Raw genomic sequence first — 16,278 nt, 5'->3', positions numbered from 1 at the left:
TTCCTCTGAGATCTCTTTAGTTTAACTGACTAGAGTAGATATTATTGACTGATAATAGTTTGGTTTTAAATACTAGATTCCATTCTTACATTAGACCATGTGGTATGATGAACCTAACTGTTCTTTCTCTTGCAAGCAAGAAGTTCCATTAGTGTCAATCTTATCGTGTTGATAACAATAACATATCTAAATGTTTCTTATTACCTTCATCAAAATGATCCTGTTTCATAGTTTAAAGTGTTTTACAGCTTTGAATCCTTTATAGAGCTTTAAATATATTATAGGTTCAGGATTTTCTTTCATTGTTTTAGACATTTCATTCGTAGTTGTAATTGGAATTGTACAGAAATAAAAACTTAAATACAGCACAATTTTATTTAAAACATTAATAAAATACTTGATTGGATTAGATTAGATTCCATTGAGGTTAGCCAGAAAGCTGACCACAAAAGTTTCTATTGTGGCACCCCTACACTTGCAGGAACATCCTATATAGTGAAGTCATTCATGCGACTTCCTGTGCATCCATTCTTTGTTAACTGATCTTGTAAGCTTTTGCAATGCCACAAATAGGGTTCAGATCCCATAAAGACCTCTCCAGGCGATCTGATCATTGCCCACATATATGAATGTTTAGGAAGAAATACAGAGAGTAAAACAAACTTGATTACGGCTCCCAATATTCGTCAAGATCGCCAATTCATTAATCAGAAGAAGCTGTAAACTATCCAACACCTAAATGGATCCAAATGGCTTGCATGGTAGTGGGTTTGTTGCTTGACAAAGAGTTCTGTGAAGCTACAAGAGTGTTGCCCATGAGTTCCTGAACTCAGATAGTTGTACACGCGACCATCGCTGAGTGCGTGTTGGAATTATCAGTGCAAGTGTTCAACGTGCTAAGCTAGAACACCACAAGGGCGCCAACATCCTTGTAGGAATGAAAATATATAACTAGCTACTCTACAGGATAACAATTAAACATTTCCTGTATTAACTACAGAAGCCAGCTCTCCTTTAAACTTAGCAAGGTATATGTTTTAAGCTTAGAAATTTTAGCTCCTTTAAAAAAATACTTGTTTGCGTAACAGCGAAAAGAAACACGGGTTGACGTACTGCTACTTTTTTGACAATCGTAGCGATCTGGATGAATTCCGCAGAAGATCGTTAAATTCTACGTTCTGTTAATTAATTTTCGCATCCATTCTTAGATCAGTTGATTATGGAGGGTCGAATAAACAGAGTGCTTAAGTAGATTGAAAACTGAAGAGAGAATTGTTAAATCCCAATAAAAACAAATGGAGATCTAAAAGTTCTATTGTGGCTTACTTCAATATTTATTACAGAACGTAGGCATACTACAAAGTACATAATGAGTGAATATGAAAGAATGTGTGCGATGATGAGCTAGTTTATATTATTAGTTTATATTTATTTATTAGCTAGAATTTGGTATATTTCATTTTAGAAAGCATGCCGATTCCACCACGTTTATCTCCAGAGGACTCTGAACATTCATTTACTTTTTCCTTTTTCTCATTATTGCAGATTTCCAGATTATCAAGCAATATTTCGAGATTTCTTGTCGAATGTGTAACTGAATTCTTCTAGCGGTAAATCAGTCCAATAGTTTTCATAGAGTCAAGGTGTTTGCGTGGGGTGGGGGGGCATCGCAAAAGGATTCTCCTGTCTTTAGAGCATTGTTGATGCCTTTCCTAACTTAGTTCAATCTTCTTAATAGAAAAGACGTATCTCGCATTTCCTGAGTACTTTATTAAACGCAAATCTTCTGGCTACAATTCAGAAAGGATTCTTCTTCAGGCAATAATTGCCATTCGGTAAATGTCTAGCATAATTATTTTGTTTTTTAATTTAGTAATTAATATTTCACAAAATCTGCAGCTGCTAAAAAATACCTCCGATTTTCTAAATATAATAACATACAATGAAAATAATATTCCTAATACTAATGTATCTATTTCAGTGAGTACATAAAATATAAAGATAGATTTATAAGGTTAGATGTCCCGCTTTTCAGGAATCCTCAGGAACCACAGTGTGCGGTTAAAAACCCAACATATGAAAGGCATATGAAACGTGATATAAAGACTTCAGATCCCTTGATTAAACCGAGGATTAAACTAGTCCGAACAAATCTTTGCCTACATCAGATGCTGCGAGACCAGTCATCAATCTGAAAACTCCTTTTCAATCCTTAGCTCATCCTACCCCTAAAAAGTGCTTTGGCGCCAAGAGTTTATTTGCGCTTCCGGTCAGATTGCCGATCCTATTACGATACTTCACACTTCGCAACATGGCTATGACACTACCTCACTAAATTTGTATTATTTGAATTAAAGATCGAAAACTTTCTAAAAGTTATTCTTCCTCAGATAAAACTTCAACAAGTCTGCAAAATCAATATTAAATTACATTAATTACATTTTTGAAAGATTTAGATTTGACTTTTACGTTTTTTACAGTTAAATAATTTACTTTTTTATTTAAAAAAAAAATCGTTTAGAAATAATAATATTAGTTCAGAAATATATGTATATACATATTGGTTTCTACATGGAACGCTATTTGCAATAAATAAAAATTCTGACGCCGACTCTGCAAAATAACATATTATTGCTAGAATATTTGTAATCGACAGTTGCGTAATATTTATTTTTTATTTTTTTAAATTTTTTCCACATTTTTTTTTTAACGAATCAGACTATTTTCTTGGTCGTCTAACAACACAGCTGTCAACATACTAGAGACACAATCTGTAAGAACAGATCCAACTTTCTGTTCAAGGATTTCAAGTCCTAAATAATTAATAAGACCTCGCCGTTTTCATAATATTCAATTTTGTACATACTCATGTATCTATTTCAATCAATGTATAATACAAATATAAACACAGGTACGTTCACTTTTAGCATTCCTCACGAATGATTCACTCAGAGTGAATTGACTTTTATACACACAATTCATGCAAAATGAAACGACCAGTTTACTTCAAGATAGCGTCAAATGTGCAACTAAGCTTGAATAAATCTGATTTACATCCTTCGCGCAAAAGAAATGCAGAAGTCCAAATCCGGAATTTCAGCTACAAGAAGCAGAATCGTACATTGTACTGAAACGTCACTTACTGGGAATTTACTGAAAAACTATTCCAAATGAGTGTTTCAGATTTGCATGTGCATTTGAATCATTAGATATACTGCGTTTAAAGCGTTTCCTTTATAATATTTTGAAGAACACTGCCCTGCAATTCATTTGGTAACAATCTCGGACATGATCGTGACCTTTCTTTCAACACCAGCCACTCGTACAACACTTCTACGGTATTCCATTTTAAGGACAGCAGTTTTCTCTTTAGATCTTTTATTGTCCAGGTTTCCTTTGCATATATTCTCAACATCAAATTCTGAGATGCTTTGTGTTTCTCCTTATGTAGCAACTTTACGGGGTCAAGTTAAGTGAAGCAACAAACCCTCTGAGAAAAATGCCTAGTTGTTTAAGTTATTATTGCATGTTATGTTGGGATTTAATCGTTTTCAGTAACAAATATATGTATCACGAAATTATGATTTTCAAAATTTTACTAAATATTACGTGAAAATGATTCCTCTCTCTCACTTTATTGGTTTAAGGTTTGTGATTGTGTTTTAAGATTTCCCAAGTCTTGTAAGATATTTTATTATCAAATTATTTAATCCAAAAAAATTAGGTCGTTCAGCATTGGAAGAGAACATTTAAAAAGGCTAGAAATTAATCTAAATTAGTGTAAAAAGTCATTGCAGAAGAATAAACAACGATCTTCACCAAGGTACTGCATTCTATCAATGCAATGGAAAGCATTGCTATCTCCTCAGACAAAGATAGATTTGATAATTGGTGAAGGAGGATGAATACGCAACTGTTAGGATTATTTAGCTGAGCAATAGTTACACCCTGGCGTACACCTCGCAGAACAGTTACACTCAAGGGGGCCACAACTATGTAGGTCGCACTCATTTGTACAATGACTCAGCTCACACTTTCCAATATAACAAATATGATAACCTTTCTGAAACTTCCTTAGATTATTATGGTCTGAATTTACTAAATGTTTAAGTTGGACAGATGAACTACGAAAATGTAAATGGGGCAGGCTTTGTTGGTGTGAATTTTTGTAGTGACATCCAGAGTTATCACTTCTTAACTTGAAAAAAAAAAAATAATAATAATAATAATAATAATAGGAGCCGTTAATAAGAATAAATTTAAGAAAGATCTTCTACATATGCAGAAACTAAACAATTTTACACACTTTCTTTTGCCGAGTCATCAGGTCAGGAGGACAAAGTTCTTATTAAATAGAAAGCTTCATCATACTTGGTACATAATTATTGTTACTAAAATCACTTCCACGTTGCATTAACCCGACTAGATTCAAGAGTACACGTGCTCAACAATAGGAAGGTTAACTTATCAACTTTTTTCATCTTAGAAGGAAACATGTAGTTCGGGATAATCTGAGCAACTTCGGCGCGACCTTAGCAAAGTGAAGCTCTTATATTAAAAGCAGCGACGAATTCAAATTTGAATATTATAGTATTAATAGAAAGAATATGCAGTGAAAAATAAATATTCAATTTTTATAATTACTAAGGGGAAAAAAATATAATGACGACAGGAATTCTGTCTTTGATGACTATAAACACTGGCACGAAGCGGTCTACATCATGAGTATCATGAACAGAAAGAAAAGTTGGCATTGCTGTTTAGGATCCGATTCGCTATTGTTGCGCATACTAGATTCATGAAATGTCATTACAATATGTAAATGTAGAGCTAATCTTACAATTTGTGGATCCATTTACATAGAAGGAAACTAATCAGAACTATTTACCTTACTAGTGTTGTTGATAACTTTACAAAAGAGATGCGAATTCTATTTCCGACATTCCTGCCGCTCTTTGTTTTGCCATGTTTTTTTCTGTTTCGCTTACTTGTTGATCTTGTCTTTTTCTTCTTTATGTTTTGCTGAACTCCGGTTTGATTAGTGCAGGCCATGAGTACCTTCTCGATTTGCCCAACGGTTTGACCCGCAGATACTGCTGAAATGACACAGATGTGTGCTAAGTTAGAGGAGTATAAGCCCACTCTGCAAATCTCACTCTGTTCTTAAATTTATACTGAAAGATCTATTGCGGTTGCCTTGAGCTCCATTGTTTATAAAATAGAATGTAAAGGTGAAGGATCCAATATGTAATTGCGAATGACTGGTCGTAATGATCAGCTATAATGTTTAACCCAAGCAGTTGCCCTCGTACCTCGCTAGAGAAATCAGTATTGTAATAATACAACTAAGGGAAGAAATTAGCTCAGTGATTAGCGTATACTAGATTCCGACGCGGGTTCGAATCCAGCTGCTGGATCTTACATTTTGTCTGCAACACAGACCAGCATTGCACTGAAAAAAGCTCCGGGCGCCAATAACCTTAGATATATTGTCTTAAAGTAAAAAAATGAAAGTATTTTTTATAAATATTACTATAAGTTTGGCATGTTTATAATAAAAAAAATTACAAATAATAGAACATATAACTGCACAACTAAAAATGTCTTTGCAAATACTTAAACAGAGAACAGAAATCCAATAATTACATTTACTGGTACAAGGCAAGCTAACGAAATCTCAAACAAAATATGATTTTCAGAAGCGTAAATTAGAAATCTGCAATGGTATTAATTATTACCAACATGGAGTAAAAGAAGGTTGACATGTTACGTCATTGCTAAGAATGTCATTCAGTGCGAGCAGTCCTACTCGAAGAGAATAGAACTGGACTAGTGCTTGTGAATTGAATGGTGGATCAGAAACGATAAAACGATAAACCTATCTGATGATCTCGTCTAGTTAACACACTTTCGTCTACAAGGTCACTATGATTATTATTGTACAATTTATTATTAATTAATCGAGCACTAATTACACTGATAGGAAACAATTTATCTTTCATTATTAAGTATTTTGCTTGCTAACAACTTTGCAACATATTTTTTTATTTTTTTTAAATAAAAGTTCAAAATGATGACGAAAATCTGGTCGGAACACTTAACACAAATTTCTCTTCCAACAATTCTGCAAGTTTCAACTTGTAGAACTTCTTCTATCTTGGAATTTGGGCACACACAAAATGGATTAACATTTTAGAAAAAGGTACCATAACAGAAACCTCCAAAAATCTGCGTTTTCTTAAAAGGTTAATGTCTCATATCAATAATGAATTCACTTGGACAGTAATGTGAAATATGGAAATAACTTTAAATATAAAATATAAATTATATTCCCCCCTTATGATCGAATTTAAAGTTCGAATATTACCAGCTTGAATTCTTGAATAATATAGACAGACCCAAGTCTAAAGGGAACATGTATCCTTGAACACAACAAGTTTTATTAATATTTCATTATAATTCTTGATACTGACCATAAAAACCACCGGAAATAGGAAACCAATAATATTCTATAAATTCAGGAAATATCAAGGGCGCAGACAGCAAATAAACAGCTAAACTATTAACATTAATTTTGTACGTATATTGACCGCCTTGGTAGATGTGTGCAGAAAATAGCGTTGTTGAAAAGAAAAGAAATGTGCTTCTCACTAATCATCACTCCTCCTTAGGATCAAAATGAACTGACAGAAGTAAAGAAATTCCAAAACTTTGATCAAAGATTTCAGGAGATTTTGAACCTCTTAATAAAAGTAAATCACTTATTCTGACGGATAATTACACAATTACGGATGTTCCTATTGGTTACATCTACAAGTTCAGTAATAATGTTACTTAGAGTTATTAAATAAAAAGTTACAAGAAATTACCACTTTATGAGTACAAATTTTTAGTTTTCTGCCTGTTTTGCTTTTAGAGTTTTTTTTTTTTTTATAAAATCCACAACGTTTTGCTATAAAAATTCATGTTAGTTAAAGTTTTCTAAACTTGTATTTATTGTCATAACTAGAAATTCGAAAATTCAACACGAGCCTAAATTAATATTTCCTCCTAACGCGTATTTCCGGCCAAAAGTCAATGACAATAAATAAAATTAATAAACTAATAATCACAAATTGTTAAGGAAATGACCTAAATGAGTTCACTAAACACCACAAGTATTCACCTTCAAATCAGAAAGGATAGTGACCTACTTGTCTTTTAAAGGTGAGAGTCAAGTATCGTGAATTTAAGGTCATTAACCATTTATTGACCATCAACTAGAAGCACATACGTTCCTTAATTCTTTTTTTTCCCTGCGTTTCAGCAAATTTGTAGATGTATACCCTGAAATTTAATGTTGAACATTTTTCCCGAACTTGTACGAGGGTCGTTTGAAAAGTCCGTGCAAAAATAAAAACTACTTAATTTTTTGGGGTAAACCTTTTTTATTTTTCAACATAGTCTCTTTTTAGGCTTATACACTTCGTCCAACGCTGCTCTAGTTTGTTGATCCCTTCCGAATAATAGGATTTGTCCAAGTCTGAAAAATAGCCATTCGTTTCTGCAATCACCTCCTCGTTTGAATAAAATCTTTTTCCCGCCAGCCATTTCTTCATATTGGGGAACAAATAGTAGTCCGTGGGAGCCAAGTCTGGAGAATAGGGGGGATGTGAAACGAGTTGGAACCCTATTTCCATTAATTTTGCGACCACAACTGCTGAGGTGTGAGCTGGTGCGTTGTCGTGATGGAAAAGGACTTTTTTGTGGGCCAATCGTGGGCGTTTTTCTTGCAGCTCGGTTTTCAAACGGTCCAATAACGATGAATAATATGCACCTGTAATAGTTTTACCCTTTTCCAGATAGTCGATGAGGATTATTCCTTGCGAATCCCAAAAGACAGTCGCCATAATCTTTCCGGCCGAAGGAACGGTCTTCGCCTTTTTTGGCGCAGATTCCCCCTTGGTAACCCATTGTTTAGATTGTTCTTTGGCCTCAGGAGTGTAGTGATGTATCCATGTTTCATCCACAGTGACGAAACGACGCTTGAAGTCCTGCGGATTCTTCTGGAACAGCTGCAAACCGTCCTTGCAACACTTCACACGATTTCGTTTTTGGTCAAGCGTGAGCAATCGCGGCACCCATCTTGCGGATAGCTTTGTCATGTCCAAATGTTGATGCAAAATATTATGTACCCGTTCATTCGAGATGCCCACAGCACTAGCAATCTCACGCACCTTCACTCTTCTGTCATCCCTCACCATATCATGGATTTTATCAATGATTTTTGGAGTAGTAACTTCAACAGGGCGTCCAGAACGTTCAGCGTCACTTGTGCCCATATGGCCACTCCGAAAATTTTGAAACCACTTATAAACTGTTCTAATCGAAGGTGCAGAGTCACCATAATGTTTATCAAGCTTCTCTTTAGACTCCTGAGGCGTTTTGCCTTTCATAAAGTAGTGTTTAATCAACACACGAAATTCTTTTTCGTCCATTTTTTGAAAATCACTCGAATTCCTCGATTCAAACGAATGCCAAACACAAAGAAATAGACCGATCTGGCTGAAACTTGGTGTGTGTTCTTCCAAGAGATGCTACTAACTAAACATAACCTCGATACGCGCCAGTAGTGCTATCTCTCTGACTTTGCACGGACTTTTCAAACGACCCTCGTACTCTGTCCTAGTAGATAGTTTAGAGGAAAACTAAAATTTTAACTAGTGATTAACGTGAATTAACGAAAATGCCCTTTTACTTAAAGATAAATTTTTCCCTTTTTTTTTTTTTTTTGTGAACAGCTACAACAATTACAAACTTATTTTAGCATTCCCGCTGATAAGATAGTATTAGGTCAAAGTTTATCCTCTAAAATGTCCTGTCTCTAATAAAACATAATCTTTTCTGATTTTCAAGGGTTTTTAAAAAAAAAGATCAAAGGGCTTAAAAGTTACTTGGATCTTAAAATCATTTATAGGGCGATCTGGTGTTACTTTTCTTTAGATCTTTGAGCCTTTAGAGTATCTCTGTAGATGTTACTCCAAGAAGTCAGTTGTGACTTCTTTTGAAATACTGTGACTGTGGGTATAAAAGTTGAAGTAGAATGCAGCCCATGAAGTGCTAGCTAAGCAATGTGAACGAAGTCCCAGGAAAACTTCAATTCAGAGCAGTCTTGGTATGCTCTCTAATCCTTCTGACACGCCGTCTCAGTTAGTCTTCAACCATCTCATATAAGAAGAGCAAATGTGCTGTTGAAATTCCGACTGTGTAGAGAGCATCCTCAAAAACCACAGATATGTTTAAACTTTTTATTTATATTTTTAACAAAGTTTTTTTAACGTTCTTTTTATAAAAATTGATTTTAAGGAGGCGATCTGCGATATCATGCTTTCACAAAAATTATTTTCATTAAGGTGAAACTATAGTGAAGCCAATCAACTAATTTTTAACATAGTTTTCAGCTAAACAAAATTAAATAAGTTTTCATTGAGAATAAACAAAACAAAAAAAAAATCTTTTTAATTAAAAATTCGGGTAACCGCAATCCAAATTTGTAGTTGTAAAGACAGAAATGTTCGATATGACCTTCGACATAAAACTTAACGTCCAAATTGTGACAACAGAGAACATACTCATTCAATCATTATGATTAACTTGCAATGTCCAACATAACATTAAAATAATATTTAACACGTTATCTGTAAAAATGCGAACAGAACACTTTCACATTTGATAAAACATACAATTAAAGGAATCTATTAAAAGATTTTGGATACATTCCATTCTGAGACATGTCTCAAGGGAATACAGTGTAATGTTCTAATTAGTCCTCCCCATGCGAATGTTCTAAATGGATGAAAAGTAAGAATATGAATTCTTTAAAATGAGAAACAAATAAAGTGTGAATTAGATGTGAAACAAATCACACTTCTGCTCTACTCCAGCATTTACCATGTGACACGATTTCCTTCTAATGATTCCCTCAAATTTTTAGGATCTAATATTACGTCGGAATATGGAAGAAATCGCGAAGGTAAGTAATGGTTATGGGGCAATGCTGCCAGCCCTACAACAAACAAGTTAAACATAGTCTAATACATCAGCGCTGCACGAAGATGGAGCATGACCATGGCGGAAGAGCTGCTAAGAAAGAAAATCTAGGAGATGAAGGGTTTGAATTAGGACTAGGACTTAATGGGAGTGAACGCTGAAATGGACAGTGTAGGATATGGAGGTCCAAGCTAGCTCACATCTCGAGGGAAGAAGCCCTTCTGCTATATGGACTCAGAATGTGCGAAACACCAAAGCGCATACAGGAAAAGAATTGCAAAATGTAGCGAAACATTGTTCTTGGAGAGCAAGAGAGAAGTTTTCCGGTCATACTGAGTTGATTTAAAATGAATTAATTGGTAATGTTAACGAATAGATATTTAGCATTTTTAATTTTTTTTTTTTATAAAAACAATATTTATAATTAGGGAAGGGATTAGCTATGAGGTTAGCATACTGGACTCCCACGCGGAGGTCCCGGGTTCGAATCCAGCAGCTGACCCTTAGATTTTCTCTTCCTAGGAGCTTCTTACAGCTCACTGTCCGGTGATGAACAGTGTTGTCTGTAACGAGAGAACACTGTCCGGAGGCCGGCAGTGCACTGGAAAAAGCTCCGGGCGCTAATAACCTCAGATGTTGATGCGCCAAAAAAAAAAAAAAAAAAAAAAAAAAAAATTATAATTAAATATTCAGTAATTGTAAATTGCAGTCGATATGTCAGTAAAATAATGTGACAGTATCATTTAATTAATAGAAATACGAGACGGTGCCACATTGTTGCTGCACTACGCACCTGATTGTTCATATTATTTCAATAATGAAAATTTATTGGCGATTGAGTTTGTGTGTGAATTAAAAGTGAAATCGCATTTGAAACCTTTAAATTCTGTAGCGGCAACAGTATCTTATATCAGGTATATTGCGCTTTCTGAAAATTTGGCGATTGGAGACATTACGTTCACAAATACGTAGATTTCCGCTTCGCAAATGTTTAGGGAGGTAACTCCAAAGGCTTCTAAACAACAGTAGTAAGAGAGAGTATGAAAGGAGACTCCACTACTGTTTCTTTTAAGATCATCATTGATTCGAATCTTATCAGAGCCCTGCATACCCGCTAAATTTGCTCATTGTCGCTCTAGAGAATTTTCTCTAGACAGTGAAAATCTACGGGCAGTAAGTCCAGGGCACTACCTACTGAACTAATTCTGTAATTGCAAATAACTCAACTAAAACCATTTTTTTATTAGAAAAAACTTGTCCAGTTACATTATTTCTTCCTGAATGGTTTAGCTCACATTAAAAAAAAAAGCAAATAGATAAACTTTGCCAATTTGCCCTGTTGAGTAGTTTCAATCTAAAAGGAAAGAGTCATTGGCACCATCTCTGAATAGAGGATTCGAGTTAAATCCTCTAATTATAAATGGAAAGCTAGTTAAGAAAAGCTGAAAAATAGTAATCGCTGAAATGAATTAAAAGTTTAACTTAACTTACTAATTAGAAGTTACTTTGATGTTGCAAAAGATATAAATTATGACATACTAAATAAATATAAAATGCTTACAATATCATTCCGATATGCCAAATACCAAAATCTGTCAATTTTACATAAAAATAATCTTTAAAAAAATCTAGTAACTGTTTGTTACAGTTTTTCTCTTATTAATACATGTGAAATAATATTGTTAACTGGCTCAACTAGTCGAGTAGACTTAAAATTCGAAATGCAGGTAATAAATAATTGGTCTGTGGTCAATTATAAAACCTAGATTACAATTATATTCTACAAGAATCTCGTCTGCTAGCACACTTGAATCTAAATCACTAACTGCTTCGGCCTAAGTTTAGAGAAAATTGGGACAAGATGGAATTTTCGAGAATCTAACGAATTCCGCAAAGTCGCTTAACGTTAAACGATTTAACTTAAAACGTGGCTTTCTAGAGTGTGACATTAATGTGTTTTAATAAGTGTATTGTCCGAATATTGCATTCAGATTTGGGAAAAAATAAATTAATTATAAGGAAATTGAAAAGAGATACTTTCAACAAAATAATGATGTCCAAAACCAGAACTAAACTCAGCAGTGATTCTTCAGCAGATAAGGGTTGTAGAAATAGATTACAATTGAGTCTTGAAAATATGAGTTGGATAAGACTGCGACCAAATAGATTTAGAGAAAATTCGGATAACTTTATACATATATACAATACGATTTGCATATGGCTGCTTATATCTGTCGCCCTCAAAACAAGCAAGGCTCCGAAAAATTTTACAGAGTCTAATTGATTTTTACTAGCATCAAATACATTCTAAGACACCACAGAAAGCTGTTGTGAAAAGACGCACTTATCGTTAGCTGAACTTCAAATTGCTGAATATTCTACAAGCGGCGATACAGTATCGTGTTTTGTAGAGGCTTTTTTTAGATGGAGCTCAAAACTGTGATCACTCTAAACCCTTAAAAAAAATAATTCTTTAAAAATTCAATTACTAATTACGCGGTAAAATTAATAACCACCGTTCAAATTGTAGAGCTAACCCCAACTTAATTGCTCAGTTTGGAACAAGCGAGGTCTTAATTCAGAATCAACACTTGAACTTTTCATAAATATAATCAAGAAAGTAAAATTTTATTCGCCTCAACAATAAAATATGATTATGCAAATTATTTTGTTTGAAACTTAAAATTCCTGAACAATTTACTCTGGAGAAAACATTAATAAAATTGTTATTTATGCGTAAGACGAATGAAACAAAACAATGGTTTCGGCACTTGTAATGAAGGTTAAAATAATGCTAAGTATAGAAAGTTGTTTTACAGTTAGTAAAATATTTGCGCAAATAATTTATTTTAAAATAATAATAAAATTGAGGGAAGAGAGTAGATTAGCTTGGAGATACCGGATACCGCCTGCTCTCACTTAGCTGGCTGTTCAATGATCGATAAAATAGGTAGTCCTAATCTAAAGCATACTGATCATTGCTTAAGATCTTCAGCTATCCTTTGGGTTCACGAGGCCACAATGGAATAGTCGAACTTAATTGGGGTACACCATTTTTTGTTTTTGGAACTCGTTATTTCATTGTTTGAACCTTTTTATAGTATAGTTTATATAGCTTTTCTATACCTTTAGGTTTTATAATAGGTCACAATATTCATTTTTTGAAGTATATGATTAGGTAATAAAACTTTAATATTTTTTCAGCTATTTTGATTTATTACAAAAAAAAGAAGAAGAAAGAGGCTATCATGGAGCTAGTAGGAGATTGGACCTACTGTGTGTGTTAGAGTAACCACTACCTGGCCAGACGGAAGTCGAGCTATGCTCAAAAACGAATGAATTATTTTTGTAATCTCACCCTTACGCTAACCTCTAGCGAAATGCGAAGAATACTAAGCTGCAGGGTGTCTTAAGAAAGAAATGATCATGTCGTAAACTAGCTCTATAGCTGATTGTACGGGCATCTCATGCTCAGAGAGTATTGCTGCATGAATTTTAAATACGTCCGTTCACACAAACCGTTTCATATTCTCATTATCTTAACTCTGGTACTTATTTTACATTTAGCATTATTTTTATTTCCACAATAAAACATTACTTAAAAAAAAGAAAAGAAAAAAGTGCATACCATGCAGTTAATTTGAATATTGCATATAAGATAATGTTTCTAAGTACGGCAATAATTGTTCTGAATACCGCCGGCAACTTGAGCAAATATAATTAGATTTAATAAAATTTAATAATTTTAAGTATTGTATCTCATTAATTCGTTGTGAGTACTTTTTCTATTAAATTTTTGTGCTACCACAGTAAACAACAGATTATTCGTATGAAATTTTGTGCTCATACACACTCTGTTTTACTAAGTAGTATGCTATAGTTTTCGTGCGTACAGATCCTTTAGTTGAGAAGATATTGAGAGTTGAAATTTTTTTGGGTCATGGTTTTGCTGTGAAATGGGGCCTTTATAACTCCCACAGTAAACAACCGATTATTCGTATGAAATATTGTGCTCCTACACACTCTGTTTTACTGAGTAGTATGCCATAGTGTTCTTGCGTACAGATCCATTAGTTGAGAAGATATTGAGAGTTCAAATTTTTTTGGGTCATAGTATTGCTGTGATATTGGGCCCTTATAATACCCACAGTAAACAACAGATTATTCGTATGAAATTTTGTGCTCATACACACTCTGCTTTACTGAGTAGCATGCTATAGTTTTCTTGAGTACAGATCTATTAGTTGAGAAGATATTGAGAGTTGAAATTTTTTTGGGTCATGGTTTTGCTGTCAAATGGGGCCCTAATAATTTTCACAGAAAACAACAGATTATTCGTAAGAAATTTTGTGCTCTTACACACTCTGTTTTACTGAGTAGTATGCTATAGTTTTCTTGAGTACAGATCTATTAGTTGAGAAGATATTGAGAGTTGAAATTTTTTTGGGTCATAGTATTGCTGTGAAATTGGGACCTTATAATTCCCACAGTAAACAACCGATTATCCTAATGAAATTTTGTGCTCTTACACACCCTGTTTTACTGAGTAGTATACTATAGTTTTCTTGAGTGCAGATCTATTAGTTGAGAAGATATTGAGAGTTGAAATTTTTTTGGGTCATGGTTTTGCTGTGAAATGGGGCCCTTATAATTCCCACAGAAAACAACAGATTATTCGTATGAAATTTTGTGCTCTTACACACTCTGTTTTACTGAGTAGTATGCTATAGTTTTCTTAAGTACAGATCAATTAGTTGAGAAGATATTAAGAGTTGAAATTTTTTTGGGTCATGGTTTTGCTGTGAAATGGGGCCTTTATAACTCCCACAGTAAACAACCGATTATTCGTATTAAATTTTGTGCTCTTACACACTCTGTTTTACTGAGTAGTATGCTATAGTTTTCTTGAGTACAGATCCATTAGTTGAGAAGATATTGAGAGTTCAAATTTTTTTGGGTCATAGTATTGCTGTGAAATTGGGCACTTATAATTCCCACAGTAAACAACAGATTATTCGTATGAAATTTTGTGCTCTTACACACTCTGTTTTACTGAGTAGTATGCTATAGTTTTCTTAAGCACAGATCAATTAGTTGAGAAGATATTGAGAGTTGAAATTTTTTTGGGTCATGGTTTTGCTGTGAAATAGGACCCTTATAACTCTCACAGTAAACAACAGATTATTCGTAATAAATTTTGTGCTCTTACACACTCTGTTTTACTGAGTAGTATGCTATAGTTTTCTTAAGTACAGATCAATTAGTTGAGAAGATATTGAGAGTTGAAATTTTTTTGGGTCATGGTTTTGATGTGAAATGAGGCCCTTATAATTCCCACAGAAAACAGCAGATTATTCGTATGAAATTTTGTGCTCTTACACACTCTGTTTTACTGAGTAGTATGCTATAGTTTTCTTGAGTACAGATCTATTAGTTGAGAAGATATTGAGAGTTGAAATTTTTTTGGGTCATGGTTTTGATGTGAAATGAGGCCCTTATAATTCCCACAGAAAACAGCAGATTATTCGTATGAAATTTTGTGCTCTTACACACTCTGTTTTACTGAGTAGTATGCTATAATTTACGTGCGTACAGATCCTTTAGTTGAGAAGATATTGAGAGTTGAAATTTTTTTGGGTCATGGTTTTGCTGTGAAATGGGGCCTTTATAACTCCCACAGTAAACAACCGATTATTCGCATTAAATTTTGTGCTCTTACACACTCTGTTTTACTGAGTAGTATGCTATAGTTTTCTTGAGTACAGATCCATTAGTTGAGAAGATATTGAGAGTTGAAATTTTTTTGGGTCATAGTATTGCTGTGAAATTGGGCACTTATAATTCCCACAGTAAACCACAGATTATTCGTATGAAATTTTGTGCTCTTACACACTCTGTTTTACTGAGTAGTATGCTATAGTTTTCTTGAGTACAGATCTATTAGTTGAGAAGATATTGAGAGTTGAAATTTTTTTGGGTCATGGTTTTGCTGTGAAATGGGGCCCTTATAATTCCCACAGAAAACAGCAGATTATTCGTATGAATTTTTGTGCCCTTACACACTCTGTTTTATTGAGTAGTATGCTATAGTTTTCGTGCGTACAGATCCTTTAGTTGAGAAGATATTGAGAGTTGAAATTTTTTTGGGTCATGGTTTTGCTGTGAAATGGGGCCCTTATAATTCCCACAGAAAACAACAGATTATTCGTAATAAATTTTGTTCTCGTACACACTCTGTTTTACTGAGTA

The 16,278-nt window shown here is 33.9% G+C and overlaps 1 protein-coding gene across 2 annotated transcripts in view; it reads right to left on the bottom strand.

The window, feature by feature from the left end:
* LOC141450312 (very long chain fatty acid elongase AAEL008004-like) overlaps positions 1 to 16,278 on the bottom strand; it is a 66,450-nt gene that overhangs the window by 33,134 nt on the left and 17,038 nt on the right. The window contains exon 1 of one of the 2 annotated variants that reach the window (XM_074120619.1): positions 4,889 to 5,093. The exons of the other annotated variant lie outside the window; for it this stretch is intronic. The gene's annotated coding sequence lies outside the window, so the exon portion shown is untranslated. Of the gene's footprint in view, positions 1 to 4,888; positions 5,094 to 16,278 lie in introns of those variants that run through there. 2 annotated transcript variants of the gene reach the window in all.

This window comes from Rhodnius prolixus, unplaced genomic scaffold (assembly GCF_049639745.1).
Source record: "Rhodnius prolixus isolate KJV_2025 unplaced genomic scaffold, Rpr scaffold_2, whole genome shotgun sequence".
NCBI classification, from domain to species: Eukaryota; Metazoa; Arthropoda; class Insecta; order Hemiptera; family Reduviidae; genus Rhodnius; species Rhodnius prolixus.
The sequence above is the reverse complement of the archived record's forward strand: the minus strand, read 5'-3'. Positions and strand labels throughout refer to the sequence as shown.